The sequence below is a fragment of the Bombyx mandarina genome, chromosome 06 (assembly GCF_030267445.1).
Source record: "Bombyx mandarina strain Sakado chromosome 06, ASM3026744v2".
NCBI lineage: Eukaryota > Metazoa > Arthropoda > Insecta > Lepidoptera > Bombycidae > Bombyx > Bombyx mandarina.
Genome location: NC_143213.1, coordinates 1,272,893 through 1,287,176, shown reverse-complemented (window position 1 = coordinate 1,287,176; position 14,284 = coordinate 1,272,893). Strand labels below are relative to the sequence as shown.

The 14,284-nt window shown below is 39.4% G+C and overlaps 1 protein-coding gene across 1 annotated transcript in view; it reads right to left on the bottom strand.

Annotated features, from left to right (window-relative positions):
- The window catches only part of LOC114239895 (cadherin-87A), a 62,764-nt gene extending 49,791 nt beyond the window's left edge, over positions 1 to 12,973 (bottom strand). The window contains 1 exon segment of the mRNA XM_028170324.2: positions 12,637 to 12,973. The gene's annotated coding sequence lies outside the window, so the exon portion shown is untranslated.
- Between the last annotated feature and the right edge of the window lie 1,311 nt (positions 12,974 to 14,284).

The window sequence follows — 14,284 nt, the reverse complement described above, 5'->3', positions numbered from 1 at the left end:
CTACCGGTCGATAGAAGGCCAGAGGATATGAAAGTTCTGACACTAAAAAGTTTACCGCTCGTGTCTCTCTCTCGGTATACGTAATCTATTTCCGCATGGTTCGCCATCAGCTACCGGACGGTAACTGCTAGGCGATACGACGATGGTGAATGAACGGTTAGATCTACCGCAATAATTCTAGGGCATCGACATTTAGAAACGAGTTAAGCTACAGTAACTGTGGCAGTTTTAAGGTTTTCCTGTAGAAAAATCTAGATTTATTTAATGGCAAGAAACCGGCACGTGCTCATTCAATCAATTTGTTAAGCAGGTTTGCCGACACGCTGGTGGTATTCATACTATGACGTCAACGAAATCCAGTATCCAACATCACTATTTGGTTCATACTTAACAAATGTTCACGATTGACTTCCACGGTGAAGGAATAACATCGTGTAATAAAAATCAAATCCGCAAAATTATAATTTGCGTAATCACTGGTGGTAAGACCTCTTGCGAGTCCGCACGGGTAGGTACCACCACCCCGCCTATTTCTGCCGTGAAGCAGTTTCGGTTTGAAGGGTGGGGTAGCCGTTGTAACTATACTGAGACCTTAGAATTTATATCTCAAGGTGGGTGGCGCACTTACATTGTAGATGTCTATGGGCTCCAGTAACCACTTAACACCAGGTGGGCTGTGGGCTTGTCCACCAATCTAAGCAATAAAAAAAAAAAAATATAAATATTATCTTCGAAATGTCAACAACGTAACAACGGAGTAAACGTTATTTAAATGAATATGAATCTTGAGGAGTCAAGGATTTCGGTTGAATTTCATTAATCACGCGAACGCTATGTCGAAAAATTACTCAATGCATTTTGTAATAATGTTTTAATTAGTCAAATACAGTTCGCACGGCTCGAAGGCTGAGCTACATGAAGGCATGTTTAACAAACAGATCGCCTAGTTCCCAACCATTGTTAGACAGTAGACGATGTATTATACCAATTGTTTTGGAAGCAAATAATTCAACGTAAGTTTTGCTTGAACCAGGCGTAGCTTTTTTTTTCCTACCTAAGCTGATAGCCTTGAGAAGCTATGTCAGCTTCGCCCTAACATGTAGGTGAGCTCACGGGGCTCAAACCTGACGACGTTGCTAACATGAGCTCTAGCAAGAGCCGTGCTTCGCAGAATCTACCACCGGATCGGAAACGCGATCCACTGAGAAGATCTGGCGAGAAACTCAGTGGGCTGTGTCTGTGGGTTAATTTACTCGTCGAGCCCTTCGTCGCAGGCGACGGGTTCGACGAGAACGATGACCGGTGCTTGTGGTACCTAAAAGCATCCGGGAGGATTTGAAATGACGTGTCCAGGCGCAGCATCAGCCACTTGGCAATTTAAATGCCACCTCCTCTTTGCGGTTTTGCAAATTCTCTAGGCTTTTAGAGAAGTATTTTGTGTTGAATAAACCGCGCTCTTTTGAAAATACCTCTAGCTATGCATTCCCTGAATATTCTCGAAGGTCCAGACGGAAACATGCATATATCAAAACGGTCAAAACAGTAACTAGTTTCTTCCATAAATCTAACTACGTTCAATCCTCTCATTACGGGAAGCTTACTCAAGTTATCCAGTTTAACTAACTATTAGTGGTTAAAGTATGAAATTTCCGCTCTATTGTAATAGGTACTTCGAATTGACATAGAACCTTCATGGTTTGAGATTATTGAGTGAAACTTCTTTCAAATGGTACCTATAATATTACTACTTAATGTTCAGCACTTGAATGTTTTCATTTATCACCGTAATTAAAACCAGTAACCAAAAACCTCACACAGTACTTAAAACCGCAGAAGATGCAACCAAAAGTTTTGTTTGTTTTATGTAAAAATTTAGCTTCGACTTCGCGTTTTAGGTGCTTGGGAATGGACGAGCTCTTGACCCGCTATTTGTTAAGTTACCAGAGTCCAACCGCATCACAGCAAGAATACAAGCATTCGTGTGCGGTAGGCAGCGGCTTGGCTGTGCCCCTGGCATTGCTGAAGTCCATGGGCGACGGTAACCACTCACCATCAGGTGGGCCGTATGCTCGTCTGCCTACAAAGGCAATAAAAAAATAATCTTATATTTTTGTATCGCGCGCGTCCCATCCTTGAAACAGGCCTAACTGACAACATGGTGTTGGTACCAGTTCCCAGTACGCCTTACCTATTGCCCAACCTTGTACTACTAACAGGTGTAATTACTTTGAGTGGTCCTTAGTTAGAATAGTACGCTCTATACAAAACAGCATTGAGAACTCAAGAGATGCCTAAGAATTGTTGTCGTACTGACGCATGTTTTTTTTTATTGCTTAGATGGGCGGACGAGCTGACAATCCACCTGGTGTTCAGTAGTTACTGGTGCCCATAGACATCTACAGCGTAAATGCGCTACCCACCTTGAGATATAAGTTCTAAAATCTCAGTATTACAACGGCAGTATGTGACACTAAAGTGAAAACGAGTTACAAAATTTAAATTCCTATTCACAACCGTACACGGCATTGAAAAGTGAGAGTCCAGGACAATGGGTGCCGGGTTCGAACTGGGTCGTGGAAAGCTGAATGCGCTCCCGAGAGTTGCAACAGAAGTCGTCTTTGTTAGCCTAACGTGTGATGACGTCACGTTGTTGTTTAGACACGTCACTAGTGGCGGTAGAGCATTGTGAGCTCGCAAAGATCTGTGCGACAATCCTGCCGGTGTCTTCCGCAAAAGTATATTTCGCTGGCAGCCTAAGAGGCTATTCCGGCTACGTTCGGATGGGTAGGTGAGCTCACGGGCTCAACCTAAGATAATTAACTACATAATTGTTTAAGACAATCCTAAACATAAAATTTTATATTTTTTTTTTATTTCTTAGATGTGTGGACGAGCTCACAGCCCACCTGGTGTTAAGTGCTTACTAGAGCCCATAGACATCTACGACGTAAATGCACCACCCACCTTGAGATATCAGTTCTAAGGTCTCAGTATATTAACACGGGCGCCCCGCCCTTCAAACCGAAATGCATTACTGCTTCACGGCAGAAATAGGGTTATATGATTGTTTTTAAATTTGTAGTAATTGTAGGAATACACTAATAGGTGTGGCAACATATTTAGTGGCAGTTACAATAAAACACATACATAAAAAAAATAAAAAGCCTTCGCTCTGAATCTAGCTTTTATTGAAGCTAGCACCAAAAAATAGTCCACGCTCTAAACAGCTATCACTAGTCCTAGCAAGAGCAGTGCCTCGCATAAGCTACCACCAGTTCGAAATCGCGACCCACTGAGAAGATCCTGCGAGAAACCAAGTGAGCTTTGTCTATGGATGAGTTTGCTCGTCGAACTCGCTAGTCGAAGAGTTCGACGATGTTTGAAGAGCTTAAAAGCACCGAGAGTGGAACCGGGGATCCGACAAGATATGTTTTGGGTCACGGCGCCTTTGCCTTACTCCATAACTTGGGTCGGATCTACAAATCGACTGGAAATTTATATACCAAAGTGCGACCACAATTAGGATTTTATACTGAAAAAATTAAGCGTATTTTTTATCGCTTTTGAATAAAAAATTTAACCGGAGCAAAGTCGCGAGGCATCCCTCGTCTTAAAAACAAGAACTGATAAAATTGCATAATTCATGTTGTAGCGGACAATAAAAATCTTAACGTACGAACGTAAGACGATCGTTTTGAAAGTTTAAAAATAATGTCTATCCACATTTTAATGGACCGTTTTTAATATTTCATACCTTGTTATTAACAAACATTATGATCGTTATTGCTGTGGGTTTCACGAGATACGATTTGTGATTGTAAATAGAAGAGTGTAGAGACGAGAGAAGTTTTGTACCCGTTTCTGTGGACCGAATGGTAAACAGTCGACGTCGCCCTAAACACATTGCTTGCGACAACGGGCTCGACAAGTGAATTAACCCATAGACACAGCCCACTGAATTTCTCGCCGGATCTTCTCAGTGGGTCGCTTTTTCGATCCGGCGGTAGATTCCGCGAAGCACTGCTCTTGCTAGGGCCAATGCTAGCAACACTCCCGGTTTGAGCCCCGTGAATTCACCTACACGTCAAGGAGAAGCTGAAATAGCCTCTCAAGGCTATCAGTATAGGCAGGAAAAAAAAGAGAAGTTGACTGAAATTCCACCAGTGTCTTCCTTTCAGAAAAAACACCGGCCTGTTTTTTATATTATACATATACTTAAGTATATCTTTATAGTTTAACAATTTATATTATGTAGTACCGAGACGAACAGTTAACACTTAACTATTTAGTTGTGGGAGGAGTCCCACAAATATCTTCATTATTCATAAACACGTTTTTTTAATAACTGTAGCCATTCGAGCCACGAAAATGACGAAACTTCCATTCCTATTGAGAATGACGGACTTCCATACAACCTTTCATCTCTTACTTTACTATCGTTAGTAAATGTTTAGGACATAAAAGGAACTAACTGTCAAATTTAAAATTTTTTTCATTGCTTGGTGCGAGTTTTTTGACGTTCACGATAGCGTAAAACTTAACTCAAATTTTTTAATCTAGTTTATTTACATTTAAATAAAGTATGTAGGTACCATTTTGTTCGATAACTTTTTGCCATCTTGTAGGTAGGGACGTGATCACATTGCTATAGAAATTTTGGGGCTTCTGATCAAAATACCGCGACAATTGGTTTTGGCAGTCCTCTCGTGATGTTAACCTGACACTGCCTAAAGAATTCTGAAGAGACCGAAACAGGTCGAAATCTGAAAGTGCAAGATCAGGACTATACGGCAGATGCATTAACACCTCCCAGCCAAGCTCTCTTAATTTTTGCTGAGTGGCTAAAGATGTGTGAGGTCTAGCGTTATCATGATGAAAAACCACACCCCTTCTTTGGATTAATTCCGGCCGCTTTCTTTCAACGTCTTGCTTTAATCTCATCAGTTGTTCGCAGTAGAGTTCAGAATCGATGGTCCTGCCTGGTGGTAACAGCTCATAATGAATAATGCCCTTCCGATCCCACCACACACACAGCATCACCTTGTTGCGAGTTAACCCGGGTTTCGCCACAGTCTGTGAAGCCTGACCGGCCTTTGATCACAACCTTTTTCGCACGTTCTTGTCGTACGTGATCCACTCTTCATCACCAGTTATCAGCTTCTTAAAAAATGGTTCGGTTTCATTACGCCGTAATAAAGAATCACAAGTGAGTACACGGTACCCAAATATCGAGCTTTTTTGTGTACCCGGTTTTTTCAAATGCGCCAAAACTGGTTGGTGGTCAATTCCCAGTTCTTCAGCTACGTCGTAACCACTGATATGTTGATCACGCTCCACTTTTTCAAAAATGGCATTCATTTTTTCTGTAATAGGACGACCAGAGCGACGTGCATCTTTGACTTCAAAATTTCCGGATTGAGAAAGCTTAAACCAAATTTGTGCTACTCTCACAGACACTTTTTTTATTGCCCTAGGCATTCTAGCATACGGCCCACCTAATGGTGAGTGGTTACCGTCGCCCATGGACTTCAGCAATGCCAGGGGCAGAGCCAAGCCGCTGCCTACCGGTTAAAAACACTGCACTAGGTCCACAAACATCGCAAATTTTTTTCGCAGCTTGCGTTGCATTTTTACCTTTTTTGTAATATAATTTTAAAACGTATCGAATTTCTTCATTAGATTCAGATTCACTAATAGAATAGAAACGAAGTTCCTTATTATAAAAATATTAATTTTAAGTTATATTCGAGGTATAAAGAAAACAACACTAGAGGCTTCGCAACAACCCACGGTCACTCGATAACGTGCGAACTTATTGTGGTACACTTCATTCACGGTTGTTTGCGTAAGAGTTAAGTAGTGTATTGCGCAAAGGAACGCTTTGAGATCGTTTTTTTTTTTGCTTAGATTGGTGGACGAGCTCACAGCCCACCTGGTGTTAAGTGGTTACTTGAGTCTACTAGTGGTTACTACAACGTAAATGTGCCACCCACCTTGAGATATAAGTTCTAAGATCTCAGTATAGTTACAACGGCTGCCCCACCCTTCAAATCGAAACGGATTACTGCTTCACGGCAGAAACAGGCAGGGCGATGGTACCCACCCGCGTGGACTCACAAGAGGTCCCATAACCAGTAAGTTATGTGTGCATTACTAATAAAAATCTTACGTTACAGACGTTTTTTCCCGGTTAGGGTACCCCCCACCCCCGCATCGTCCCATAAGGAACTTCGTTCCAAAATCGCACATTTTCCTAATTTGAATTTGAAATGATCTTCTTTAAAATTTAAACTTTTAAGTAATGATATCAAAACCAGCCAGATACAAATAGTATAGCCAAAGTGATTTTATTACAAGTTCTTACATGTTATAATGCAAAAGACTTTTTCCCCATCCTATTATGTAATAAGAAATCACTATTTGATAACTAGCTCGTAAATTATGGTTGTATTGTTTTGAGACGGGCGGTGGGGCAGAAAAGCCTAACAAATTAGATAACCGTGTACTGGCGAAATTCACAAAACATCTGAAGTTAGTGTACCGTTGCGTTTCATACGCTAAATATTCATGACGCACTCATTAACGTCTCGAAGACGAACGGGAGTATTGAGGTCGATTGCGAACATGGTCGACGTAAAATTGTAGTACACACAGAATAATTTGCCCTCAAATTGCACCGCGCTAGCTAGAAAATGTCATAATATTTAACACCTATAAACATCACCTTATCCTGAGTGATTGGTAAATGCAAAACCGACGGAGCTCTGTGTACGCTTAGTGCAAGTTTTTTACGTTCTCGATAGCGTAAAAGTTAACTCAAATTTGTATGGAGTTGGAACGTTTTCCTACGTTTGCCGCTAGGGGCGCTGTTCCAACTGCATACAAATTAGGCTGTCTCGCTTTCATTCCTGATGTCTGAGTCGTAACCCGACATATCCCCTCATCTCCTTTTTATCATCGATCTTCCGCAGAGTTCATCCATATCTGGAACCGCCGCGTTCAACGACAGTGCGCTTCCAAAGATCTTTTTTTGCACGTAGCATCCGGCTTTGGAATGAGCTCCCCGCCACGGTGTTTTTCGAGCGCTATGACTTGTCCTTCTTCAAACGAGGCTTGCGGAGAGTACTTAATTGTAAGCAGCGGCTTGGCTCTGCCCCTGGCATTGCTGACGTCTATGAGCGACGGTGGCCACAAACCATCAGGTGGGCCGTATGCTAGTTTGCCTACAAAGGCAATAAAAAAAAATACAACGTACTGCTTAGACTCAGGTCAATTTAGCTTGCCACCCAGATTAACACGTTACATAGAATCATTTTTAATTGCGGTAGTTTTTTGTACTTCTTTAAGCTGTGCCAAAATCAAGAAATTGTCTATATGAAATAAGCATTACTAGACCAAAGACTTTTTGGCGGGAACGGGAGGAGTGAAGTTTTGTGATGTTTTGTCTATTTAGTGTTTCTTCGGGTTGAAATGTGTAATAACGGTGGTTTATTAACTGTTTAATATCTGTTAAAGTGCAGAAATGTGGAAAAATGAAACAAAGCCGCTGGACGTAACTTCTCGGGATCCTCCAAAAATTCCACTGAAAAAATCTCAGTAAACGACCACCATTTTACTGAGATTATATTTCATCCCATATCATCTCATCTCATTTCATTTAATTTCATCCCAGTTGATTTATGTCTTAAATTAATCATCTTCATTGCATCTCATTTCACCGCATATTATCATTTTTTATAAAATTAAGAATATAAATTAAAATAAGACATGACTTAAAGGTCTTACAAAGTACGTCTGTTTCCTATTAAATCTAGTTCATTCTCAATCTATTGTGTGTGACGAGGTTATCAATTGCGCGACTCTATCTCGTCGCTCAACACAATTTAGCTCAATTTTAACTCAAATAACAAACACGTAGATTCAAATTATTAAGATTTTAATTTTTAAGGACACGTTTAAAAAAATACATACGTATTTCTACTGTTTATCGTTTACGGCTCAACCATTAAATACCTTTGTATATAAATCTATATATTAATACGTGAAGCAAAAACTTTGTATCCCTTTTTACGAAAATTGCGCGGACGGAGGAGTATGAAATTTTCCACACTTATAGAGAATATAGAGAAGGAGCGCATAATGCTAATATTTTTTTAAAATAATGCATAAAAGATACATTAAATCAATAAAGAAAACATTACACACACTACATTCCATGTATTTGACGCAGACACGCATGCATACTATTTATTGTCAAACTTTTGTTCTTGACTTCTGTTGTCAAGTTGAGAATAGATTAAATATTGTTTGTCTTTATTAATATTTTTTTATAGAGTAGCCTTGGCGAAATTTGTGATTATAGAAGTATAAAATACAATCATAATAGTGTACAAACTTACAATTCCAATTAATTATAGTCGAATTTCGACTACTGCAAGACCTTCTAGGACATAAAAATGACTCAACAAAATGCGCGGTTTTAAAAATTTCAAAAATAATTTACAATAGGTGTTAGCTATCTGTTTCGCTATTATATTCTTTTGTTCATAAAATGTGTTTGATGGATTGATAATAACGGAAACTATTTGAATTATTTTTAAAGTTTCTAAACACTACATTTTATGTTAGGAGATAATCATAAAACGTGTGGGAGGATTTAGAACATAAGGTATGAGAACATTTTCTTTAGTATCATATTATTATATATCCAGGAAGGATATAAGAGAACACGTTTCGTAGGACTGAGCCACGCGCGGTCCGCTTGCCCCTATTCGACCAATTAAATATGTTTATAGGACCTCTTGCGAGTCCGCGCGGGTAGGTACCACCACCCTGCCTATTTCTGCCGTGAAGCAGTAATGCGTTTCGGTTTGAAGGGTAGGGCAGCCGTTGTAACTATACTTGAGACCTTAAAACTTATATCTCAAGGTGGGTGGCGCATTTACGTTTTAGATGTCTGTGGGCTCCGGTAACCACTTAACACCAGGTGGGCTGCGTCCACCCATCTAAGTAATAAAAAAATTAATAAAGTTTACTCCATTGAAATATGTAGCTGAAGAAGTGTTTTTTCATATAATATATTTTGCAAGATTTAAACTCTAAATAGCTCTATTGTAACGTTGCAAAATTGTCGCTAAAACCAAATATCCTTTCAACCCTCAATATTATAGTGTACCCTGACATTTAAAGCATAAAATCGCTTAACCGAGATTTCAATTTTCATATATTAATTGACTAGCCTTTGCCCGCGACTTCGTCCGCGTGGAATAGTTCACAAATAATACTTTATTTTAGAACAAATTTGGTTAGCCTTCCTCGATAAATGGGCTATCTAACACTGAAATAATTTTTCAAATCGGACCAGTAGTTCCTGAGATTAGCGCGTTCAAACAAACAAACTCTTCAGCTTTATAATATTAGTACGAGATTCTAAATCCGTTGAACATACTTATGCGAACATTTTTAAGATTATTACCTCGAATTCAAGTTCGTCAAGTTGATGTCAGTATTGTATTCTAAAGTTCAAAACCATCGAACAACAAAAGACCGTAATAGCCGCTCTAAGTATAGATGAGAATTTTGCATTAAATAAATACAAAAAAAAAATCTTTAACATGATTTTATTAACTTAGTATGTATGTTTATATATGTGTGTGTTATTTCTATATAACGGAAATGCGTTCAAAATGTCTGATTAATTGAAAATTTGCAAACGCATTAAGGATCAATGAAATACAATAATTTTATAGATTCGCTCTAATATCCTGACTGGTACTAACAGGATAAAAAGAAGACGAAACTAATTGTTAGTTCTTAGACTTTGGCAAACGAACAAGAAGGATTGTTTTTTTAGAGTTATACTTCTTTAGGCGCGTTATGAAAAATTGATGAGAGTGAAATTTTACGCGCACACCGTGACACAAAATTAACAGAATGAAGTTGCCCACTAAATCGCTCATTACAATACTACCGACGTAACTTGGCGAGTCTGAATATAGCCGCAGGTGAACTTTCCGAACCGTACCGAGAATTACCGAATTTATACGATGTCAAGAAAAGGGATGTCCAATATGCGTGTTTGAGGATGTTGTTTAATCGATTTTTTTTTTAAATTGACTAAAATTTTAATTAAAAAAAAAAGAAATAAATTTAGTAACAATAAAGTATAACTTCTTACGCGCGTACATAAGTACACGCACCCTTTTTCTTATGATTGAAGGATTACTGGTGGCCCAGAGGCCTTTCCAATTTCACCAGAACAGGTGGGCGAGCAAAAGCTCAGCCAGGAGGGGTGGGATTTGCTAACAGCCGCCCGAGCGCCTCCGAAGGAGACCTAACAACTCAAGGGCAGCTGCTTCGCGAATGAATCTCCTACCGGATCAAAATCGTGGCCCGCTGAGAAGATCCGGCGAGAAACTCAGCGGGCTGATGCATGGGTTAGGTCGTCGGTTAGGTTAACCGTACTCGTCGACCTCTTTGTCGAGTTCGACGAGTACGGTTACCGGTGAAGAAGTATTGTCTCTCGCTGTGTCTGTTTAATTTAGAGTGCATGTAAGAGGATTTCCTAAGCTAGAGACGGTAAGCAGCGTTTGGTCCGGTCACCGTCCTCGTCGAACCCGTCGCTTGCGACGAAGGGCTCGACGTGCGAATTAACCCATAGACACAGCCCACTGAGTTTCTCGCCGAATCTTCTCAGTGGGTTGCGTTTCCGATCCGGTGGTAGATTCTGCGAAGCACTGCTCTTGCTAGGGTCAGTGTTAGCAACACTGCGGTTTGAGCCCCGTGAGCTCACCTACATACGTTAGGGCGAAGCTGTAATACCCTCTCAAGGCTATCAGCATAGGTAGGGAAAAAAACTTTGGTTCTCGACATCGAAACTTTCCAGATATATGATGTATCATTCTATTACCTCCAACTATGTTTGTAATGTATAACTACTGTGTGCTACTATATAACTTCAATACCAGCCTTAATTGGTTTTAAGCGACTTACCTTTGACATTTCTAATAATAATGGAACATAATGCTAATTTTCGTTGCAAAAGATTAAATGAAGCAAAGTAAACGTCTTATTCGGTACGTTTTTACATCGGATAAGTTTTATGTCTCTGCTTATAACAGCTATTTAGAAGAAGATGGACAGTCTCTCTAAATGCCGACTGTTTCGGGGATTTCTGGGTGAAATTATCGATTGATGAACGTTTCTGGAGTCCTCGTGGCTTGAAAGATAAAACTCGTATCGAGCGATGCGACCGTTCCGGTGCTGGAATTGCGTAGGCGGGTTCCGTACCAATTTTTGTAATGAAATACGTACTCAACATATATGTTCAAGAATAACTTCGATTATGAAGTAATATCTTCGTGCAATTAAAATCACGAGTAATTTTGTCAAAAGCTTAATTTGGGACATTTCTTAAGGTTGGGTGTATTTTAAACCCGCATCGGTAGGCACTATCACTCTGCTCATTTGGGGCGCGAAGCAGCCATGCCTTTTGGTTTGAAGAGTTGGGAAATCTGTTGTACAATTGTAACATAGATCATGTCTCACGCAGGGTGACAGTATTCACATAGCGATGTAATGGTTTTAAGTAGTTAGGCTACTGGGTATCAGTCATGCCAGAGGAACAGCTAAGGCACTGCTGACCGGCAATGACTTTTTTGAAAGGCTCCTGTGAATGAGGACATGTCCAAATTCTTAGAGAGTTCAGTACGTGGCAAAAATATTATTTTTCTTTTTCTATCTAAGCTCACAGCCTTGAGAGGCTATGTCAGCGTAACCTAGCAAGTAGGTGAGCTCACGGGGCTCAAACCCGACCACGTTGCTAACGCTAACCCTAGCAAGAGCAGTGCTTCGCAGAATCTACCACCAGATCGGAAACGTGACCCACTGAGAAGATCCGACGAGAAACTCAGTGGGCTGTGTCTGTGGTTTAATTTATTTGGCGAGCCCTTCGTCGTAACCTACGGGTGCGGCGAAAATGATGACCGGTAAAATACCCTCGAGAAACGCACTGTGGATGAATTAAAAAGTAGTAGAGACGATCTATGCTTTGTTGGCAGAAGGAGTGATAATAAAAAAAGACAGCAATCTCCTCTAGTGATTCAGAGGATTTCACACGGAACATACGGTAAGACAGAGAGCATCAGTCTCTTTGTGGAACTGGTAATTCCTAAACATCCGTAAAACTATGAATAGATAGCATATTAAGTTATTTCTCCACGTTACACCCAAAAGGTTAAGAGCAGACGTGCAATACTGTTTCGACTAACTGTGACAACATTAAGTATTTACCAGCAATATAGCCTTATCCATATGTTTGTTAGGATTACGAAATATCTAAAATAACACCGTGAATTTCTCCTTGGTTACAAACGTGCCAAACAACGGGAGAATGTCGCACGGATCTCTGTACAGGCAAGGTCGAATGCTCTTATATATGCATTCAACGTGTGTCTTGAACTATCGTGAATCATAAATTGAGAATGGCAAAATATCTAACCGGTTTGCCGAAAAAATAATAATCATAAAATCTTATTGTATTGGTAAAAACCATGATCGAATCCGCTCGTATATTTCTTACCTGTTGAATTCGTTCTAGCTTTTTTTTGTTATTTTCATGTAAATAGCACAACTTACCGTTTCTTAAAATCGAGTACGGAAATAATCACGAATGACGTTTCATTACGTATTTTTGTCAAAAAACGGGCTCCGCGAGTTCAGTCGCCGAGGTGTGTCTTGTGTAGTTCTAAGACCCACAAAGTTCACAATGCACTTTACCGTTACGCACTAAATTTCACATAAAAACACCACAAGACACGAAACAAATATTAACCTAACAAATTAATGAACTAGTTAATTAACTACGATGCCATTGTTATGTTACATTCGTAAATTTACGTTTGTCTTTAAGTTTTACGAGCTAATATCGGCCACCGTGGATTACGCTACCCAACTGACAAACTTAGCTGTTTACGTCGCTTACAATTCGTTCCATTGATACTTAGTGTAGCATCTCTTTCGCACTAGCCAAACTTTTACGAGCTAGAAAGAGATAGCGTGACCGAGGCCTTCATTCCGCTTGTGAAAAAAACGATACTAGCGCCTCTGTTGGTATTTACATAAACTACGCGTGAGGCTTCGTTTAAATCGATCGAATCGAAAAGTTGCTAGTTGCCTTTCAAGTTATCCAGAAGATGGCGCTATAACATATTTTTTAAATGTCCCTATAAAAGTCCTTGTAAAAATGTACATAAAGTCCTTAATAATTTATTTTTAATAAAGTTTCGATGTCCGATAACGGACAGGATAATATGATACATGGCAATCTATACCTTGTCCCTTAGTTTCGACCTATTATACTGATAAATTGATAACTTAATTGTATATGGGTATTTATGTGAACGACTTCACATCTTTTTTTTTGCTTCCTGGAGACCGTGGACCACACTCCCGCTCGACCACACTGCATGAGGCTAGAGTATCAATTATAGTGTCAAAACGGCAGTTCATTAACCTCATACTTTATAATATAATGGTAGATTGTTCTGAGAGCTCTACAATGCATTTAATTTTCTTTATAAAGCAGAATGTATTAAGTAAATTGTGGTTCAAAGCCCTACGAGTACCTCTCAAGACATTGAGGATTCCAATCTGTCAACGACCATTCCTATCATTTTCATTTACTCAGTTTTATTATTATAATTAGAACGAATAAAGTTTAACATAATTGTGTTCATCAGTGCCTATAACGATTCCTTGGTAAATAATAACCAGATTGGTAGAGCAATACTGTGAAGACAATCACTAACAGTGATCTACGTCTGTCATTGTAACAGCTCTATCAAGAGTCGATGGATAGCGGTTGGTAATTCTTCAAGCTAGTTATGTCCCTTCGAGCGTTCAATCTCCTCAACTAAGGACAACTTTAAGCTCTACAATGTAGAGTGTAGTATGGCACTTTCTTTGGTATTCACATATCGTATATATAATTGAATATGCAATTTCGAAAAGGGCACATCTCTGAAAATTTAAAATGTTCAGGAAATGAAAAAACTGACTATTTTCTAAAGCAGTGTAAAATTTAAAATATTAACTTTTGAGATATATTTTAGTGTTAATTAGCTATTGAATATTACTGGAATTATAATATTATAAAATGGGTGTAGGTAAGCCTCAAAACTACACGTATATGAATAAACGTATTTGATTACCCATGCATCAGCCCGCTGAGTTTCTCGCCGGATCTTCTCAATGGGTCGCGATTCCGATCCGGTAGTAGATTCAT